The 22,793-nt window shown below is 39.7% G+C and overlaps 2 long non-coding RNA genes across 2 annotated transcripts; both read right to left on the reverse strand.

Moving 5' to 3' along the window:
• Positions 1–8,223: 8,223 nt before the first annotated feature.
• On the reverse strand, positions 8,224–9,200 carry LOC139577860 (uncharacterized). The gene is made up of 3 exons (XR_011675445.1): positions 9,068–9,200; positions 8,822–8,866; positions 8,224–8,541 (listed from the first exon to the last, which is right to left on the reverse strand). It is a non-coding gene; the product is annotated as an uncharacterized lncRNA (long non-coding RNA).
• A 10,829-nt stretch (positions 9,201–20,029) lies between these two features.
• Positions 20,030–20,610, reverse strand: LOC139577861 (uncharacterized). Its single transcript, XR_011675446.1, has 2 exons — positions 20,506–20,610; positions 20,030–20,353 (listed from the first exon to the last, which is right to left on the reverse strand). It is a non-coding gene; the product is annotated as an uncharacterized lncRNA (long non-coding RNA).
• Between the last annotated feature and the right edge of the window lie 2,183 nt (positions 20,611–22,793).

Here is a 22,793-nt window from a genome sequence, read left to right on the forward strand (position 1 = left end):
TCTGAAACCAATTGAATCCCTCTACAAACAAACACTTTAGATTTTTGATAACAAACCAAACAGTTACCACCATTGTCATATAATTGACAAACATAGTTGATTTAGTCTGGATAGCTTTTAGCAGTATGTAGATGCAAGCCTTGTCTTTAAGATCCTGCATGGTCTTGCCCCTCCACCTCTACGCCGGCATATCATGCTCAAGGAAAACACCTCCAGAATATCAGGGGCAGTAACTAGAGGGGATTGCGTTGTCACTTTTCAACAGAGTAAAATTGGCCAATCGGCCTTCTCTGTTAGAGCTACAGCATACTGGAATGCAATGTGCATGAACTTGAGAAGCTGCACTGATTATTGTACTATTACATTTTAATTGAAAACATGGCTAAAATCTATCCAAATCTGTTTATGAGTTATCTGTGGTTCCTCATACGTAAGACAACAGTTGATGATAGTGTTGTTGTTGTCGTTAGAATTATATACAGTTAAAGTCGGAAGTTTACATACACTCAATTAGTATTTGGTAGCATTGCCTTTAAAATGTTTAACTTGGGTCAAACGTTTCGAGTAGCCTTCCACAACCTTCCCACAATAAGTTGGGTGAATTTTGGCCCATTCCTCCTGACAGAGTGTGATAAATCCTGTGTGTTGCTGGTGTAGAGGAGTCAGGCACAGGACAGCAGATGTGAGTAAGAAACGTACTTTACTCAAAATATCACAAATACAACGCAAAATAAACGAGCCCACAATAACAAACCGTATTACATACCAACAATCACTCACAAACACACATGGGGGAACAGAGGGTTAAATAATGAACCAGTAATTGGGGGATTGAAACCAGGTGTGTAAAACAAAGACAAAACAAATGGAAAATGAAAAGTGGATCGGCGATGGCTAGAAGGTCGGTGACATCGACCGCCGAACGCCGCCCGAACAAGGAGAGGGACCGACTTCGGCGGAAGTCGTGACACAGAGCTGGTGTAACTGAGTCAGGTTTGTAGGCCTCCTTGCTGGCACACACTTTTTCAGTTCTGCCCACAAATTGTCTATAGGATTGACATCAGGGCTTTGTGATGGCCACTCCAATACGTTAACTTTGTTGTCCTTAAGCCATTTTGCCACAACTTTGGAAGTATGCTTGGTGTCATTGTCCATTTGGAAGACCCATTTGCGACCAAGCTTTAACTTCCTGACTAATGTCTTGAGTTGTTGCTTCAATAAAGCCACATAATTTTACCTCCTCATGATGCAATCTATTTTGAAAAGTGCACCAGGTCCTCCCGCAGCAAAGCACCCCCACCACATGATGCTGCCACCCCCGTGCTTCACGGTTGGGATGGCGTTCTTCGGGCTTGCAAGCCTCCCCCTTTTTCCTCCAAACAAAGATGTTATTATTATTGCCAAACAGTTCTATTTTTGTTTCATCAGACCAGAGGACATTTCTCCAAAAAGTGCAATCTTTGTCCCCATGTGCAGTTGCAAACTGTAGTCTGGCTTTTTTATTGCGGTTTTGGAGCAGTGGCTTCTTCCTTGCTGAGCGGCCTTTCAGGTTATGTCGATATAGGACTCATTTTACTGTGGAAATAGATACTTTTGTACCTGTTTCCTCCAGCATCTTCACAAGGTCCTTTGCTGTAGTTCTGGGATTGATTTGCACTTTTTTATATATTATTGGATGTAATGTATTTGTATTTTGTATTGTTTTAGTGATTATGTGTATTGTGGTTGTGTAATTGTCCTCAGCTGCCCTGGGACTACAGGTGCAAATTAGCTTTTGGCTAACACCGGTATATTTACATGGATGTTGCAATATTGTAATATTGATGTTGATTAATGTGCATTGTCCCCTATAAATAAATAAAACAAATAAACAAGCAGCCACTCTTTGACTTGATTATTATTATTTGACCCTGCTGGTCATCTATGAACATTTGAACATCTTGGCCATGTTCTGTTATAATCTCCACCCGGTACAGCCAGAAGAGGACTGGCCACCACGCATAGACTGGTTCCTCTCTAGGTTACTTCCTAGGGTCTGGCCTTTCTAGGGAGTTTTTCCTACCAACGTAATTCTACACTTGCATGGTTTGCTGTTAGGGGTTTTAGGCTGGGTTTCTGTACAGCACTTTGAGATATCAGCTGATGTAAGAAGGGCTTTATAAATAAATGTGATTTGATAACAGCTTTGCGCACTCTTGGCATTCTCTCAACCAGCTTCATGAGGTAGTCACCTGGAATCTATTTCAATTAACAGGAGTGCCTTTTTAAAAGTTAAATTAATTAATGCGTTTGTGGCAATCAGTTGTGTTGTGACAAGGTAGGCGTGGTATACAGAAGATAGCCCTATTTGTTAAAAGACCAAGTCCCTATTATGGCAAGAACAGCTCAAGTAAGCAAAGCGAATCAGCAGTCCATCATTAGTGGACTGCCGAAAAACTTCAAAAACTTTGAAGATTTCTACAAATGCAGTTGCAACAACCATCAAGCGCTATGATGAAACTGGCTCTCATGAGGACCGCCAGAGGAAAGGAAGACCCAGAGTTACCTCTGCTGCAGAGGATAAGTTCATTAGAGTTACCAGACTCAGAAATTGCAGCCCAAATAAAGACTTCACATTTATTTATTTAGAATTCAACAAACACTTAACCAGCATGGCTACCACAGCATTCTGCAGCGATACACCATCCCATCTGGTTTGAGCTTAGTGGGACTATCTATCATTTGTTTTTCAACAGGATAATGACCCAACACACCTCCAGGCTGTGTAAGGGCTATTTGACCAAGAAGGAGAGTGATGGAGTGCTGCATCAGATGACCTGGCCTCCACAATCACCCGACCTCAGCCAAATTGAGATGGTTTGGGATGAGTTGGACCGCAGAGTGAAGGAAAAGCAGCCAACAAGTGCTATGCATATGTGGGAACTCCTTCAAGACTTTTGGGAAAGCCTTCCAGGTGAAGCTGGTTAAGAGAATTTCTATCTGTCATCAAGGCAAAGGGTGGCTACTTTATACATTGACGAATCTCAAAATGAAATACATTTTGATTTGTTTAACACTTTTTTGGTTACTACATGATTCCATATGTGCTATTTCATATTAAACTAAAGTTGAGTTGTTTGGAAGGAACACACAACACTATGTGTGGAGAAGATAAGGCACAGCACACCAACATTAAAACCTCATGCCAACTGTAAAGTATGGTGGAGGGAGCATCATTGTTTGGGGCTGCTTTGCTGCCTCGGGGCCTGGATAGTTTGCTATCTTCGACGGAACAATGAATTCCCAAGTTTATCAAGACATTTTGCAGGAGTATGTAAGGTTATCTGTCCGCCAATTGAAGCTCAACAGAAGTTGGGTGAAGCAACAGGACAACGACCTAAAACACAGAAGTAAATCAACAACAGAATGGCTTCAACAGTAGATAATACGCCTTCTGGAGTGGCCCAGTCAGAGTCCTGACCTCAACCCACCACTACTAGCTGTGTGATAGAATGTTATTAGTTTAAGCAGACTGTGTGTGTCTATTGTTGTGACTTAGACAAAGATCAAATAAAATTGTATGACCACTTTATGCAGAAATCCTGATAATTCTAAAGGGTTCACATACTTTTTCTTGCCACTGTATTTGCTGGATTCAGTGTTGTCCAGCAATCGAAGCTTCTCAGCCGGGCCGAATACCCAAACAAAATGAGATGTCAAAACACAACAAAATATGGATATATCCTTCCGGACCTTACAGGCCATCGGTCAATAAATCCAAAAACGAATCAAACAAACAAGAAAACAAGCAAACAAGCTCTCTGGTGAGTAGCGCACTACCACAAACTGATGATGGCACTAAGACCAGACAACATCAGATAGATGGCCTACAGACAGAACAGTAGAACAGTACAGAGTGGCGCTATTTCACTCATTTGGATGCGTTCTCCTGTCAAAACTTTGAAGAAGAATATTTTGTTTAACACTTTTTTGGTTACTACATGATTCCATAAGTTTATTTCATAGATGTGATGTCTTCCCTATTATTCTACAAAGTAGAAAATAATAAAAATAAAGAAAAAAATAAAGCATCCAAGCCCAAACTGCTTGGATGCTAAAGTCAGAAGTTGGCAAATTGGCTGTACCGACTTCAGACGAGTCCCAAGACGCTTGTGGGGGTCATAGAGCAAAACAGAGAACACCATCATGTTCGTTAGAGTCTCGTCTTTCCATGTCAAAGTCATGTAGGCCAATCCGTTAGGAAGCTACAGACGATTTTGTGAGAAGCCAATTTTTCTGGATGTCTCATGGTCTGCCACCTTTCGTTGCAGATGCAGAAGTGCAACATCGGAGGATGTGGTGGATTGAGATGATTCCAAAACAGATATCACTAGGTTAAACTGACAGATTTTTATGGGTATTTTTGTATTATGCTAATTCTATTTCAGTGGGGGCGCGGACATCAACTCAAGAGGGTTAAAGCCTGAGGGATCATTGCCCTCTTGCACACATCACACAGAGGTTGTGTTTTCTCAAACTGTAAAGAGATTGCACAACACTGTATGTCTATTATAGCACAAAGATTCTGGCCTGGTGAAGAGACTAACGAGACTAATTTCAGATGTGGTTTGCCTCATAGCAACCTCTAAATAAATATGTAGATTAGCAATGAAAACAATTATCTACTTATCAGACTCATTTATCAATATCAGCTTTTTGTTAATTTTGCAGAGACTGAGAGTGTCTGAGAGTGTACAGTGTCTGGATTGTCATACAAATTGTTCCCCAATATCACTGAATATTATTTATTCGGCATGATATGCTATTCCATTTTAATAGGCTCTGAATTAATAAATAATGAATCAATGAGACAGGGTCATTCTCTGTCAAAAAGTATTCACATTCACATGCACGCTCACAGACACACACACACACACACACACACACACACACACACACACACACACACACACACACACACACACACACACACACACACACACACACACACACACACACACACACACACACACACACACACACACACACACACACACACACACACACATCAGGTGAGGTATTACCTTTAAGCACATGGTGTCATCTCAGGTGAGGTATTGCCTTTAACCACATGGTGTCACTCATGGCATGAAATTGATATTATTTCCATAACGACTCTTTTTTTTTTCTTCGTTGATGTGATGATAACTTTCAGAGTAAGTCTCCAAAAAGTACAACAATCTTACTCTCAGTATAGCCAAGCACATCCTGCGAGAATAAGTCCATACCTAGCATAGCCACTCATTCTGCACTTGCCTTGTCCTTCTATGAATATGTCCTGTACTGCATCCAGGTACAGTAACTGTAACCCAGTGACTTATTTACTTGCTCATCGTAAGCATCCTGGTGAAATAAGCAGTGGAGTGGGAATAGTTTGAATGATTAAATGTATGTAAAAATTATACTCTATTATGTCAAGGCTTTCAATGATTTCAACCATGGAAAGATTTAAATGTTTGACCATTGAATTTGGCTACTTGACTTCCTTTAACCTACTTTACTCATAATGTGAATACAATTTAAAACATGTTTAATTGTTTAAACCATAACTCAAATACTGTTCACAACCAATATAGCCTCACTAAATATATCAAGAAATGTCAACCGACAAAACAAGATGCTAATCCTCAGATTTGACTAACTCTGACTAACAAATGCACAAACTGTGAACATATGTTTGAATTAAAATCTAATTTCTCAGGCAAAAGAAAGTGTGCAGGAGGGGACATATGCCATTTCAAATCCTCTTTATTGCATTGCAGATAGACATACAGCAAGTACATTAAAGGGAAACTCAAGCAAAATATGGAAACAGCTATTACAGTACTTAGTGTCAGTTAATGTTCTGGTCATTTCATCAACCATAGCTTGCTCTTGTTGAGTTGAAGTTTCTGATTCATGTCCTTTCTCAGCGACCAGCTGGAGCTGGAGCTGGGGCTGGAGCTGGGGCTGGAGCTGGGGCTGGAGCTGGAGCTGGAGCTGGAGCCGGTGCTGCAGGGGCCGGGGCTGCAGGGGCTGGGACAAGACCAAGTCTTTGCAGAAGCAGAAGGTAGTTGTACTGCTGGAGAAAGTTTGGAAAGCCACGGCCAGGGCCACGGCCATGGCCACGCTAGAAGAAGGAGGGAAAAAGAAGGATAATCAAAACTAATGTAGTCACTGGAGTCTCAAATGTGTACAACATACACAATAACTGTACATAGTTTATTTTAGCAGTAAATCATTTTTATTGAATAACTGTATAGAGCAAGGGCCATGTAGATGCTGATACTATATGTATATATGTAATATATTCGTGTTCTATTTTTCATATTTTCTTTACAAATGTTGACATTTTTCTTCCACTGACAATACAGAGTATTTTCTGTAGATCGTTATAATCCCACCTTGTAACGCAACAACGTGTAGAAAAAGTCGAGGTGTTTGAATGTCTTTTGAAGGCATTGTATAATATGGCAGCTTCAGTTTGAATGCGGCCCACACCCATCTGGCACAAACTTTGCCTTTCCTGTCTTTCTCTCAACGTCTCTGTCCCCAAATAAAGCAAAAAAACCTCCTTCAAAAAAGATGTATCATTTCTACTACTCACCTCTTCACTTGAAAAGCGCTTCTCAATGATATGCTGATGGCCATGCTCATCCTCAGCCTTCAAAAGCACAACAAGACAGTCAATTAATATACATATGGATGTAATATACTAACTTTAAGATTTCTCTAAATCTAACATGACATTTGCACCAGCATTTCATGTACATACTATATGCATGGCTTACCAAAGCAACAGAGAGAAGCATCACAAATCCAAGTAGAACAACAATCTTCATGCTGAAAGTCCTCATCTAAATAGAGTACAGTATAAACATAAACGGCATCACTTTATTAATCCATCTATTCCCAACAATTTACAGATTATATTATATGTATAATCTACTACACAGTTAATGAGTGTCTAAGAATGACTTCACTCTGAACAAAGTGTTAGAATTATTAGTATAACCATACCTTAACGTATCTCAGGGTTAAAAGCCTTCTCAGTGCCTCTGTAAGCGCTAGCACACTCATCAATACACAGACAATATATAGTGTTTCTCAGCCTATCACAAAGCCCTAATGAAGCCTACATGTGTTGCAATGAAGGATGTTGTATGTTGTCTGGGTGTTCCATGTAACGTTGGGCATTGCAAAACAGGCAAATAAATTAGCCTCTTGCCACTGCTATTAATCAAATGTGCTAACTGAAAATGTCAGTATAGGCCTACTGTATCATTGTTTCCCATCTGCTGTTATTTCCAGAACAATATTTATTCCACATCCACATTTATGGCAATAACATTCTCTGTGTGTAACCCTCCGTGAGTTTCCATTTTTCCTCTGACTGGGTAGGGACAGTGGGTTACAGACCAGCAAATAAGTGTCTCCCTCACAAAGTGGTCCAAATGTTTAATGCAACTGACAGAAAGTATGCAAACAAGTTTGATAAATTGTTAGAACAATTAAGCAGGATAATTGTATTCTATTAAGTATTGACAATGACTCAGAGCTATGGAAATATATATAGAGTGCCTGACTGTGAAGGGGTGCGTAACTGGTGGAAGGGAAGTCATACGCAGGAAGTCCGACGGATTAATATGGATTTGGCAGATGCCACAAGAACGCTACCTGCCCCAATGCATAGTGCCAACTTTAAAGTTTGGTGGTTGAGGAATAATGGTCTTTGCTGTTTTTCACGCCAACTGAGAGCCAGGCCTAATCGCCCAAAGTCAGAGCCCAACCACAATAAGGATCTTGTGACTGAATGGAAGCCAGTCCCCGCAGCAATGTTCCAACATCTAGAGGAAAGCTGGAGGCTATTATAGCGGCAAAGGGGGGACTAATCCATATTAATGCCCATGATATTGGAATTAGATGTTCGATGAGCAGGTGTCCTTTGGGCCATGGAGTGTATTTGGTTATCTGCAACCCAGGAAGAACTGGTAGTGGGTCTTGAGCCCTTTTTGGAAACAACAATTTCTCTGGAACTGATTAGGAATTCAGAAGTTTTGTTGATTTCATACTTGTTTACAATTGTTTTAGGACTTGTAGAGCGTTCCACCTTATGTCAGAGAGGTTTCACATTTGCTTTGAAAGGATCTCAAATAGTTTGTCAAACAAACAGAACACAACAGACAAAGACATACACAATGACTTATCTTAACTTATTTCATTTATTAATGATGGAATAATCAGCTCTGAACAGCAGCTAATGTCAACATATATGATGTAAACAAGTTTTTTCTCCTTCCTCTATCGACCCCCGTCTCATTTTCCACCCGCTGCTGGGGCTGGGGCTGGAGCTGCAGCAGGAGTTGCGGCAGGAGCAGAGGCGAGGCTGGCCAATAGGAAGGGCAGGAGGGCCATCAAGCCAGAGTTACCTTGAGAAGGCGGCGCATAAGGGAAGTAGGATGGGTACTGAGGCTGCTGATAGGGGTAAAACCCTCCCAAACCACGCCCATAACCCCTGAACCTCTGTGGAGAGAGAGAGAGAGAGAGAGAGAGAGAGAGAGAGAGAGAGAGAGAGAGAGAGAGAGAGAGAGAGAGAGAGAGAGAGAGAGAGAGAGAGAGAGAGAGAGAGAGAGAGAGAGAGAGAGAGAGAGAGAGAGAGAGAGAGAGAGAGAGAGAGAGATGGATAAATTGTTCTGAACTCAAACAAACTAGTAATCATATTCAAATAGTAGACCATACTATAGTACTCTAATAGACAGTATACCTAATAGATACCAGGAGATAGTACTAAATATTACTGCACCTCATCGCTAGCTGAGCGCTCCTCTCGATCATGTTTCTCAGACACCTGCACACACAAACAAAATCACAGGATGAATGATATTATGGTATAAAGTAATCAACACTCAAAGTGTGAACTTAAGTCCATCATATTGTAATAATTCAGATATTGTCATATTCCAATGCAGTACAATCTGTGGAAACGGCAATCTCTTGGTGTATTGATGTGTAAATTGAAGGCTTGATGTTGTATTTCAAGAATTCTTACAGGAATGGAGGAACAAAGTCCAATCAGGCACATCACTAGGAACAGTAGTTTCATGGTCACCATGGAATTCTTGAAATGAAAAAGACGTACAGTGAATTCAAAGCTAGACACGCATGCCTCAATTCCACTACAGTATTCTTTGAAACTCTTACCTGTTCAAGTGAATATTAAACTTGAGACTAATGCTGTATTGTAACTTAACAGCAGGAATATACTTTTTATAGACCATTTCATTCCACTGTCAACCAATGAGCTTTCAGTCCCATGATCAACGTTGTGTCCTGGAGATGTAAAATGTGATGAAATTAGGCATTTGGTGGGTAATTCTACAAATCTGTATATATCCACAGTGCCCACAAAGAACAATGTCTCATCAGTATTAGGAAACTTTTGCTAAGTTGAGAGGTTTTGAAACTGTTGATGATTCATACCCTTGTTTTTTGGGCATTGCGGAGGCTAAATGAACACATTTAATTGTATTGTACAATTTTAATTTCTCAATTTATACAGCATAGCTCAAGTACCAGACTTTATTTTGATTTCTCCTATCATGCAATATAATGTACAACACTTTTTTTAATTTCTCAAATCACACAATGTAATGTACCACACTTTGTATAGATTTCTCACAATTTACATAAACTTAATGAGCATTCATCAGAGGACTGGATAGACATACAATTGAGCTTGAAATATAAATGTGTTTATTAAACAGAAATGCATAAAGGAATCACACTTCATAGTCAATGTCTGGGAGTTCCATGAAATACCTGATAGACAGAAAAGTGAATTAATGCATTTAAAGGATATACATTGTACTTATTATGTTTGGGGAATCCAGTGTTGGGAAAAGTGCCCAATTGTCATACTTGAGTAAAAGTAAAGATACTTTAATAGAAAATGGCTAAATTTTAAGTGAAAGTCACTTTGTAAAAAACTGCTGAGTAAAAGTCTAAAAGTATTTGGCTTTAAATATACTTAAATATTAAAATAATTGTAATTGCTAAAATATACTTAAGTATCAAAAGGAAAAGTATAAATCATTTCAAATTCCAAACCAGACGGCACCATTTTCTTGTAATTTTTTTTTACGGATAGCCTTGGGCACACTCCAACACTCAGACATCTTTATAAACTAAGCATTTGTGTTTTGTGAGTCCACCGTATTCTGAAAACACATGCAGTACCAATGTTTTACAATAAAGACAAAATATCAACTGCATCCAGCTAATCGCTGAAATAATGTTTGAATGTGTGATGGAAAGGGATTTTCCTTGTTCTGAAAACACATGCAGTACCAATGTTTTGCAAACAAACACCCACTTCACTCCCCACCTTTGAACGTTGCCAAATCGTCATGGGAAGTACTTGATTATAGAAATAAGTAGGCTTATGATTACAAGTTAAACTGAGTCACCAGCTTTAACAGTATAATATGCAACTCAATCCCCACCTTGCCACGACAAATGTCCAACTTTTTTATTATTGAATGTCTTTTTTTGCCCCAAGCAAAAATGCTAATTTCAGATCCTTCTTATAAGTTCAGACATTTTTAAAGACATCAGTTATTTTAGAGAAGTAACCTAATATTCATTATAAAATGTATATTTCCCATACACTCATCCAAGCTACTGTCAAACTGCCATTGCAGGGCTCTTTCTGTTGACAAATTGGCATTGCGGAACTCAAGGTCAATTAACCCATTACAGTCTAAGCCCTGTCTAAGCTGGGAGAGGGGTGTGGGGCGGGAGGGCTCTTCTAAGCTATTCATGGGTGGCATGTTTCGTCACAATATTGTTTTTTGAACATTTGTTTTGGACTGATGCCCGACTGAGCATTCTACTAAATGTATCGACTATGAGCGCTGATGAAGATTTCATCAAAAGTGCATTACAGTGGTATGGAAATTACAATGTCATTCAAAAGGAGGCAAATATTTAGTAGAAATTTTTTTCCCCCATTATTTTAATGTCACCAGTTTGACTTTAAATGCGGTATAATGTTAGCTAGCTAGCTAAGATTGAGGGTAGGCCACCGGATTTTAGCTAGCTAATGTTAGCATTACTAGCTACTTTTGTTGAACTTTACTAGCTAATGACAACTTTGCCATCTGTCTAAAGTAAATTTGACTACATGATAATGCTGGCAAAGTTGTTTCCTAAGAAATATTCGACTACTTTAGCAATGTCATAAAACTTGCAGGCACCTAATTGAAATTTTGACTTAACATTAGTTAGCCTCTGTCCAGAATGACTGGGTTTATCAGGACTTTAGGGCACCACTATGGCGCTGCCGATAGAGGGCGGCTTGAGAACGTTTATAACAGTGGCATGACCGAGTGACGAAGGTGCTACCTATGAATTTGGGAATATTTTAGGAAGGATAATTTTGCTATTTGATATTGAATTTTAAGGCCCCTTGAAGTATCAAAAAAACTATATATTTTTTTATTATTTGATGAAAAAATGTGTATGGTCTTACTTCTATTAGCCCATAAAAACTCAATGAATAACAGATTTACTACATGGAACAACAGATAGTCTCCCCATAAAAATCTAAAGGAAGTGTCACGGCCATCAAAAGGAGGAGACCAAGGCTCAGCGTTGTATGCGTGCGTACATTCTTCTTTTTTATAAGAATGAACACTGAACAAAACTAACAAAATGATTCGTGAAGCTATACAAATGAGTGCTGAGAGGCAACTACACACAGACAAGAACCCACAAATACCCAAGGGGAAATGGCTACCCCATCAAACATGACAGAGCTTGAGAGGATCTGCATTGAAGAATAGAAGAATCAAGCTTGTAGCATCATATCCAAGAAGACTCGAGGCTATAATCGCTGTCAAAGGTGCTTGAACAAAGTACTGAGTAAAGGGTCTGAACACTTCTGTAAATGTGATTTTTCAGTTTTTTATTTTTAATACATTTGCAAAGAATTATAAAAAACTGTTTTTGCTTTGTCATTGTGGGATATTGTGTGTAGATTGATGAGGGGAAAAAACGATGTAATCAATTTTAGAATAGGGCTGTAATGTAACAAAATGTGGAATAAGTCAAGGGGTCTGAATAACTCCCGAATGCACCGTATACAGTACTTCGACAAATTTTTTCAACTGGTACCGGGTGACATTCAGACAAGTATTGTGAGAACTGTGAGTGTCCTACTGCAAATCAACCAACATGTACGTGTTCGTAAGTGTCTCACCGCAAAGGAGTCTGTTCGGACGCTACAGACAGAAGTTGGCAGATCGGCTGTACCGACTTCAGACGAGTTCCAAGACGATTGTGGGGGTCATAGAGCAAAACGGAGAACACAATCGTGTTTGTCTCTTTCCAGAGAGGTGTAGGAACGTTTGTAGGACAGTTTGTTGCAGAGAGTTTTTCTAGCTGATATCTCTAGCTTAAACTGACCGACTATTATGGAAAATAAATTGTTATGCTAATTCGATGTCCATGTTGGCGCGGACATCTACTCTACGGGGTACACTCATTAGCAAAGCCTGAGTGATAATTGTCCTTTTGCACACATCACACAGAGGCTGTGTTTTCTCAAACTGTGTAGAGATTGCACAACACTTAATGTCTAATATAATTGTACATGGGATGAAGCTTAGAGCACAAAGATTCTGACCAGGTGAAGAGACTGGCAAGCCAAAATTCGCATGTGGTTTGTCTCATGGCAACCTCTAAATAAATATGCCAATTAGCAATGAAAACAAATATTATCTACTTATCAGATTTAATAATCAATATTAGCTCTTTGTTGATCTTGCAGAGACTGAAAGGAAAAATAATATGTCTGGATTGTCATACAAATTGTTCCCAAATATCACTGTCTCAATATTATTACTCGGGCATAACCCCCTAGAGTTGATTGATGCACCGGCGCATCAATCTAAGTTACATAACAAGAAAGTCCTCATCATAATCCTTCAGTTTAAAATAGAGATATCTGCATTGGATTTTTGCATTGGATGCATCTCAATCCACCACATCCACCAGTGTCGCACTTCCACATCTGCAGTGAAAGGTGGCAGAGGTAGAGCGGTGTATGTCAGACCATGAGACATCCCGGAAATCAGTCTTCTCACAAAAACGTCTGTAGTGTCCGAACATTTGGTGTTCTCCGTTTTTCTCTACGTCTCTCACAATTGTCAGTAGAGTCGTCTGAAGTTCTGTTTGGTACCGTCCGTTTAGGCGACAATCTTATGGGACCCCACTGTGAAAAGGGCAGATTTTGCTATACGACCCCGACAAGTGGCACGGGACTTGTCTGAAGGCAATCGTTACAGTTTTCAAAAAACTAATGGAAGCATGAAGGTAGTTATATGCCTACCCCAAAAAAAGGAGTTAAAAATATATATGTTTATAAACGGTATATTTCCTGAGTATATTTCCTCCTAGATTTAGGACAGACATTTCAGTACGTATACAGTACTTCCCCATAAAAAATCTACTTTTACGAGGGTGACATTCAGACAAGTATTGTGAGGCCTGTGAGTGTCCTACTGCAAATCAACTAACATGTACGTGTTCGTAAGTGTCTCACCGCAAAGGAGTCTGTTCGGACGCTACAGACAGAAGTTGGCAGATCAGCTGTACTGATTTCAGACGAGTCCCAACACGCTTGTGGGGGTCATAGAGCAAAACGGAGAACACCATCGTGTTTGTTGGAGTCTCATCTTTCCATAGAGGTGTATGAACGTTTGTAGGACCGTTGGTTTCAGAGAGTTTTTCTAGCTGATATCTCTAGCTTAAACTGACCGACTATTATGGGGATTTTTTTATTATGCTAATTCGATGTCCATGTGGGCGTGGACATCTACTCTCTGAGGTACGCCCATTAGCAAAGCCTGTGTGATAATTGACCTTTTGCACACATCACACAGTGTCGCACTTCCACATCTGCAGTGAAAGGTGTCAGAGGTAGAGCGGTGTATGTCAGACCATGAGACATCCCGGAAATCAGTCTTCTCACAAAAACGTCTGTAGTGTCCGAACATTTGGTGTTCTCCGTTTTTCTCTACGTCTCTCACAATTGTAAGTAGAGTCGTCTGAAGTTCTGTTTGGTACCGTCCGTTTAGGCGACAATCTTATGGGACCCCAATGTGAAAAGGGCAGATTTTGCTATTTGACCCCGACAAGTGGCACGGGACTTGTCTGAAGGTAATCGTTACAGGTTCCAAAAAACGATTGGAAGCATGAAGTTAGTTTTATGCCAACCCCCAAAAAAGGGGTGAAATATGTTTTTGAAAAATGAAATATATATACATATATTTATAAACGGTATATTTCCTGAGTATATTTCCTCCTAGATTTAGGACAGACATTTCAATACTATTATATACTATTACAATTCTCAATATTATTATAGATTTTTGAAAGTCCTTTTTGCATTTATGAATGTGTTATTCAATGCATTTCTATGGGCTTTAGTAGTAAAGGCTAAAATCAGTCATTTACATATTTTTTAGATACCTAAAGTGGTACTCTAATTCAAAATCAAATAGCTAAATTATCAATAGTATGACCATCTTAAAACAATTCCATATCTCAGCTTAGCACTACATCCTCCCCCAACGTCTTTTATTATTTTACATTTCTTGTTATTAGGATCCCCATTAGCCAATGGCGACAGCTCGTCTTACTGGGGTCCGACACATAACGAAAAAAGACATTACAAAGAAAACGACATTACAAAGATAGAAGTAAAGAAAGATCTAAAGAAATACTATGCTTAATCTATTATAATGGACTCTTATAATTGATTGAATAAATCATCAATAGATGAGACATGGTCATTCTCTGTCAAAATGTCTTCACACTCACACACGCACCTATGCACACACACACACACACACACACACACACACACACACACACACACACACACACACACACACACACACACACACACACACACACACACACACACACACACACACACACACACACACACACACCCACCCACCCACCCACCCACACACACACACACACACACACACACACACACTCCAGGAGAGGAATTACCTTCAACCACATGGTGTCACTAAAGGCTTGAATTTGAAGGAGCTTCCATAACTATTCATTACTACAGTAGTGTCTTGATTCATTTCTTCTTCATTAAATCTGTCTTTATGTTTCTCTGTGTTTTCTTTGTCGATATGATGGTAACTTTGAGAGTAAATCTCCTGAATGTAGAACAATCTTACCCTCAGTATAGCCAAGCACCTTGACTTGTCCTTTTATGATTTTATTTGAATTTGTATTTTTTTTTTTATTTCACCTTTATTTATCCAAGTAGGCCAGTTGAGAATAAGTTCTCATAGATAAAGATAAAGCAAAGCAGTGCAACACAAACAACAACACAGCGTTACACATGGAATAAACAAACATACAGTCAATAACACAATAGATAAGTCTATATACAGTGTGTGCAAATGAGGTAAGATGAGGGAGTGATAGATTGTAAAAATAATTACAATTTAGCAATAAACACTGGAGTGATAGATGTGCAGAAGATGAATGTGCAAGTAGAGATATGGTGGTGCAAAGGAGCAAAACAATATATAACAGTATGGGGATGAGGTAGTTGGATGGGAAATTTACAGATGGACTGTGTACAGGTGCAGTGATCTGTGAGCTGCTCTGACAGCTGGTGCTTAAAGTTAGAGAGGGAGATATGAGTCTCCAGCTTCAGTGATTTTTGCAATTTTTTCCAGTCATTGGCAGCAGAGAATTGGAAGGAAAGGCGGCCAAATGAGGAATTGGCTTTGGGGGTGACAAGTGAAATATACCTGCTGGAGCACGTGCTACTGGTGGGTACTGCTATGGTGACCAGTGAGCTGTGATAAGGCGGGGCTTTACCTAGCAGAGACTTATAGATGACTTGGAGCCAGTGGGTTTGGCGACGAATATGAAGCGAGGGCCAGCCAACGAGAGCATACAGGTCGCAGTGGTGGGTAGAATATGTACTTGACTGTATCAGTTACTGTACCTGGATACTGTACTGTATCCAGGTACAGTAACTGTAACCCAGTGACTTATTTACTTGCTCATCATAAGCAGCCTGGTAAAATAAGCAGTGGAGTGGGAATAGGTTGAATGATTAAATGTATGTAAAAATTAGACTGTATTATGTCAAGGCTTTCAATGATTTCAACCATCGAAAGATTTAAATGTTTGACCATTGAATTTGGCTACTTGACTTCCTTTAACCTACTTTACTCATAATGTGAATACAATTTAAAACATGTTTAAATGTTTAAAACATAACTCAAATATTGTTCACAACCAATATAGCCTCACTAAATATATCAAGAAATCTCAACCGACAAAACAAGATGCTAATCCTCAGATTTGACTAACTCTGACTAACAAATGCACAAACTGTGAACATATGTTTGAATTCAAAATCAAATTTCTCAGGCAAAAGAAAGTGTGCAGGAGGGGACATATGCCATTTCAAATCCTCTTTATTGCATTGCAGACAGACATACAGCAAGTACATTAAAGGGAAACTCAAGCAAAATATGGAAAACAGCTATTACAGTACTTAGTGTCAGTTAATGTTCTGGTCATTTCATCAACCATAGCTTGCTCTTGTTGAGTTGAAGTTTCTGATTCATGTCCTTTCTCAGCGACCAGCTGGAGCTGGAGCTGGGGCTGGAGCTGGAGCTGGGGCTGGAGCTGGGGCTGGGGCTGGAGCTGCAGGGGCCGGGGCTGCAGGGGCCGGGGCTGCAGGAGCTGGGACAAGACCAAGTCTTTGCAGAAGCAGAAGGTAGTTGTACTGCTGGAGAAAGTTTGGAAAGCCACGGCCAGGGCCACGGCCACGGCCAAGCTAGAAGAAGGAGGGAAAAAGAAGGACAATCAAAACTAATGTATTCACTGGAGTCTCAATTGCGTACACCATACACAATAACTGTACACAGTTTATTTTAGCAGTAAATCATTTTAATTGAATAACTGTATAGAGCAAGGGCCATGTAGATGCTGATACTATATGTATATATGTAATATATTCGTGTTCTATTTTTCATATTTTCTTTACAAATGTTGATATTTTTCTTCCACTTTTCTACAGAGTATTTTCTGTAGATCGTTTTAATCCCACCTTTTAACTCAACAAAATGTAGAAAAAGTGGAGGGGTTTGAATGTCTTTTGAAGGCATTGTATAATATGGCAGCTTCAGTTTGAATGCGGCCCACACCCTTCTGGCACAAGCTTTGCCTTTCCTGTCTTTCTCTCAACGTCTTTGTCCCCAAATAAAGCAAAAATACTCCTTCAAAAAAGATGTATCATTTCTACTACTCACCTCTTCACTTGAAGAGCGCTTCTCAATGATATGCTGATGGCCATGCTCATCACGCTCAGCCTTCAAAAGCAAACAAAAAGACAATGAATTAATATACATATGGATGTAAAATACTAACTTTAAGATTTCTCTAAGTCTAACATGACATTTGCACCAGCATTTCATGTATGCATGGCTTACCAAAGCAATAGAGAGAAGCATCACAAATCCAAGTAGAACAACAATCTTCATGCTGAAAGTCTTCATCTAAATAGAGTACAGTATAAACATAAACGGCATTACTTTATTAATCCATCTATTCCCAACAAGTTACATATTATATTGTATGTATAATCTACTACACAGTTAATGAGTAATGAGTGTCTAAGAATGACTTCACTCTGAACAAAGTGTTAGAATTATTAGTATAACCATACCTTAACGTATCTCAGGGTTAAAAGCCTTCTCAGTGCCTCTGTAAGCGCTAGCACACTCATCAATACACAGACAATATATAGTGTTTCTCAGCCTATCACAAAGCCCTAAAGAAGCCTACATGTGTTGCAATGAAGGATGTTGTATGATGTCTGGGTGTTCCATGTAACGTTGGGCATTGCAAAACAGGCAAACAAATTAGCCTCTTGCCACTGCTATTAATCAAATGTGCTAACTGAAAATGTCAGTATAGGCCTACTGTATCATTGTTTCCCATCTGCTGTTAATTCCAGAACAATATTTATTCCACATCTACATTTATGGCAATAACATTCTCTGTGTGTAACCCTCCGTGAGTTTCCATTTTACATCTGACTGGGTAGGGACAGTGGGTCACAGACCAGTAAATAAGGGTCTCCCTCACAAAGTGGTCCAAATGTTCAATGTAACTGACAGAAAGTATGCAAACAAGTTTGATAAATTGTTAGAACAATTAAGCAGGATAATTGTATACTATTAAGTATTGATACTGACTCAGAGCTATGGAAATATTTATAGAGTGCCTGACTGTAAAGGGGTGCGTAACTGGTGGAAGGGAAGTCAGACGCAGGAGAGCAGAACTAGGAAGTAGCAGGAGCAGTTTAATCCAAAACCCAACGGCATAACAATACAACAGAATATGGGTACAAAAACCCGACGCGCACCAGTAAAGATGTGCACAAGCACTTACAACAAACAATTCCACACAAAGACATGGGGGGAACAGAGGTTTAAATACACAACAATTAATGAAGGAAATGGAAACCAGGTGTGTAGGAAAACAAGACAAAACAAATGGAAAATGAAAATTGGATCGACGATGGCTAGAAGACCGGTGACGCCGACCGCCGAACACCGCCCGAACAAGGAGAGGAAACGACTTCGGTGGAAGTCGTGACACTGACTTCATACTGAAGTTAAAGAGTTGAGGTTCACAAACGTTTAATGTTGCAACACATTTTCAAAGTGTCTTTCAAAATGGTCAAGTTTTTAGCCACCAATAAAAAACATGCACTATGTGGACACCCATTCAAATAAGTGAATTTGGCTATTTAAGCCACACAGGTTGCAGAAAGGTGTATACAATTGAGCACACAGCCATGCAATCTACAAAGAGAAACATTGGCAATAGATTGGCCCGTACTGAAGAGCTCAGTGACTTTCAACGTGGCACCAACGTAAGGTGCTACCTTTTCAACGAGTCAGTTAGTCAAATGTATGCCCTGCTAGAGCTGCCACGGTCAACTGTAAGTGCTGTTTTTGTGAAATGGAAACATCTAGGAGCAACACTGGCTCAGCCCCGAAGTGGTAGGCCAGGGAAGCTCACAGAATGGGATGGCCGAATGCTGAAGCGCGTAGCGTGTAAAAATCATCTCTCCTCGGTTGCAACACTCACAAACTAATTCCAAACTGCCTCTGGGAGCAATGTCAGCACAATAACTTTTAGTCAGGAGCTAAATTAAATGGGTTTCCGTGGCCAAACAGCCGCACACAAGCCTAAGATCACCTTGCGCAATGCCAAGCATCGGCTTGAGTGGTGTAAAGCTCACGGCTATTGGACTCTGGAGAAGAGGAAACGCGTTCTCTACAGTGATGAATCACCCTTCATCATCTGGCAGTCCGACGGATTAATATGGATTTGGCAGATGCCACAAGAACGCTACCTGCCCAAAATGCATAGTGCCAACTTTAAAGTCTGGTGGTTGAGGAATAATGGTCTTTGCTGTTTTTCACGCCAACTGCGAGCCAGGCCTAATCGCCCAAAGTCAGTGTCCAACCTCAATAATAATCTTGTGACTGAATGGAAGCCAGTCCCCGCAGCAATGTTCCAAAATCTAGAGGAAAGCTGAAGGCTATTATAGCGGCAAAGGGGGGACCAATCCATATTAATGCCCATGATATTGGAATGAGATGTTCGATGAGCAGGTGTCCGTTTGGCCATGGAGAGTATTTGGTAATCTGCAACCCAGGAAAAACTGCTAGTGGGTCTTGACCCCTTTTTGGAAACAACAAATTCTCTGGAACTGATTATGAATTCAGAAGTTTTGTTGATTTCATACTTGTTTACAATTATTTTAGGACTTGTAGAGCCTTCCACCTTATGTCAGAGAGGTTTCACTCTTGTTTTGAAAGGATCTCAAATAGTTTGTCAAACAAACAGAACACAACAGACAAAGACATACACAATGACGGATCTTAACTTAATTAATTTATTAATGATGGAATAATCAGCTCTGAACAGCAGCTAATGTCAACATATTTGATGTAAACAAGTTTTTTCTCCTTCTTCTATCGACACCCGTCTCATTTTCCACCCGATGCTGGGGCTGGAGCTGCAGCAGGAGTTGCGGCAGGAGCAGAGGCGAGGCTGGCCAATAGGAAGGGCAGGAGGGCAGGAGGGCCATCAAGGCAGAGTTACCTTGAGAAGGCTGCGCATAAGGGAAGTAGGACGGGTACTGAGGCTGCTGATAGGGGTAAAACCCTCCCAAACCACGCCCATAACCCCTGAACATCTGTGGAGAGAGAGAGAGAGAAAGAGAGATGGATAAATTGTTCTGAACTCAAACAAACTAGTAATCATATTCAAATAGTACACCATACTATAGTACTCTAATAGACAGTATAGCTAATAGAAACCAATAGATAGTACTAAATATTACTGCACCTCATCGCTAGCTGAGCGCTCCTCTCGATCATGTTTCTCAGACACCTGCACACACAAACAAAATCACAGGATGATTGATGTTTCGGAATAAAGTAATCAACACTCAAAGTGTGAACTTTAGTCCATCATATTGTAATAATTCAGATATTGTCATAATCCAATGCAATGCAATCTGTGTAAAGTGCAATCTCTTGGTGTATTGACGTGTAAATTGAAGGCTTGATGTTGTATTTCAAGAAGTCTTAAAGGAATGGAGGAACAAATTCCAATCAGGCACATCACTAGGACTCGTAGTTTCATGGTCGGTATGGAATTCTTGAAATGAAAAAGACGTACAATGAATTCAATGCTTGACACTCATGCCTAAATTCCACTACAGTATGCTTTGAAACTCTTACCTGTTCAAGTGAAGATGTAAAATGCTTGAAATGTTGGTACTAAACTGTTAACACTGTTGCCGTATTGTAACTTAAATGCATAAATATGCTTTTCATAGACCATTTCATTCCACAGTTAACCAATGAGCTTTCAGTCCCATGATCAAAGGTTTGTCCTGGAGATGTAAAATGTGATGAAATTAGGCATTTGGTGGGTAATCCTACAAATCTGTATATATCCACAGTGCCTACAAAGAACAATGTCTCATCAGTATTAGGAAACTTTAGCTAAATTGAAAGGTTTTGAAACTGTCGATGATTCCTCTACCTGTTTTGGGGGATTGCGGAGGCTAAATGAAAACATTTAATTGTAATGTTTAACTTTAATTTCTCAACTTATACAATTTAGCTCAAGTACCAGACGTTATTTTGATATCTCCTATCATGCAATATAATGTACAACATTTATTTTTTTAATTAAATAACGCAATGTAATGTACCACACTTTGTATAGATTTCTCACAATTTTAATAATCTTAATGAGCATTCATCAGAGGACTGGAGAGACATACAATTGAGCTTAAAATATTAATGTATTTATTAAACAGAGATGCATAAAGGAATCACATTTCATAGACAATGTCTGGGAGTTCCATGAAATACCTGATAGACAGAAAAGTTAATTAATACATTTAAAGGATATTCATTGCACTGGGAATCCAGTGTTGGGAAAAGTACCCAATTGTCATACTTGAGTACAAGTAAAGATACCTTAATAGAAATGAAAGTTACCCACTTAAATACAACTTGAGTAAAAGTCTAAAAGTATTTGGTTTTAAATATACTTAAGTTTCAAAAGTATATGTAATTGCTAAAATATACTTAAGTATCAAATGTAAAAGTATAAATCATTACAAAAACTTATATTAAACAAACCAGACGCCACCATTTTCTTGTTTACTTTATTTACGGATAGCCAGGGGTACACTCCAACACTCAGACATCTTAATAAACTAAGCATTTGTGTTTTGTGAGTCCGCCAGATCAGAGGCAGTAGGGATGACCAGGGATGTTCTCTTAATAAGCGTATGAATTTGTCAATTTTCCTGTCCTGCTAAGCATTCAAAAAGTAATTTTTGGAGGTCAAGGAAAATGTATGGGGTAAAAAGTACATTATTTTCTTCAGGAATTTTGTGAAGTAAAAGTAAAAGTTGTCAGAAATATATATAGTAAAGTAACGTACAGATACCCCCTAAAACTATTTAAGTAGTACTTTAAAATATTTTTACTTAAGTATTTTGCGCCACTGGGGGAATCTAATATTTAGATATTAAATGAATGATGGCTGGGTTACTGTAACATCACTTCACCTGTTTAACGTCCAGCTGGGGCAGGGGTTGGGGCAGGAGCAGGGGCAGGTGCAGGGGCTGGGGCAGGGGCTGGTGCAGGGGCTGGGGCAGGGGCAGGGGCTGGAGCAGGGGCTGGGGCAGGAGCAGGGGCTGGGGCAGGAGCAGGGGCTGGGGCAGGAGCAGGGGCTGGGGCAGGGGCTGGGGCAGGAGCAGGAGCAGGAGCTGGGGCAGGGGCTGATGCAGAGGCAGCAAACAGTTTAAGGAGAAGTTGAATTAGCTGATTTGAATTCAACTTTGGCAGGGAGGGCAGAAAGGAACCACCAGCCTAAATAGGAAAGAAAACATCAGCTGTTTTTTTCTCATTCAATGTGATTTTGATTTACAGACCACATATGGAATCATATCTCAGAATAGTCACATATGTTTCATACACATTGATCTTCACTACAATATGTTAAATAATTTCTGCTCATAATCTGTGGAGCTATGGAACGTACCTCCTTGGAGTTTGAGTTAGAGTTGGAGTCAGAGCTGGAACGTGCAACTCTCAAGTGATCCACAT

This window comes from Salvelinus alpinus, chromosome 6 (genome assembly GCF_045679555.1).
Source record: "Salvelinus alpinus chromosome 6, SLU_Salpinus.1, whole genome shotgun sequence".
In the NCBI taxonomy this organism is placed as follows: domain Eukaryota; kingdom Metazoa; phylum Chordata; class Actinopteri; order Salmoniformes; family Salmonidae; genus Salvelinus; species Salvelinus alpinus.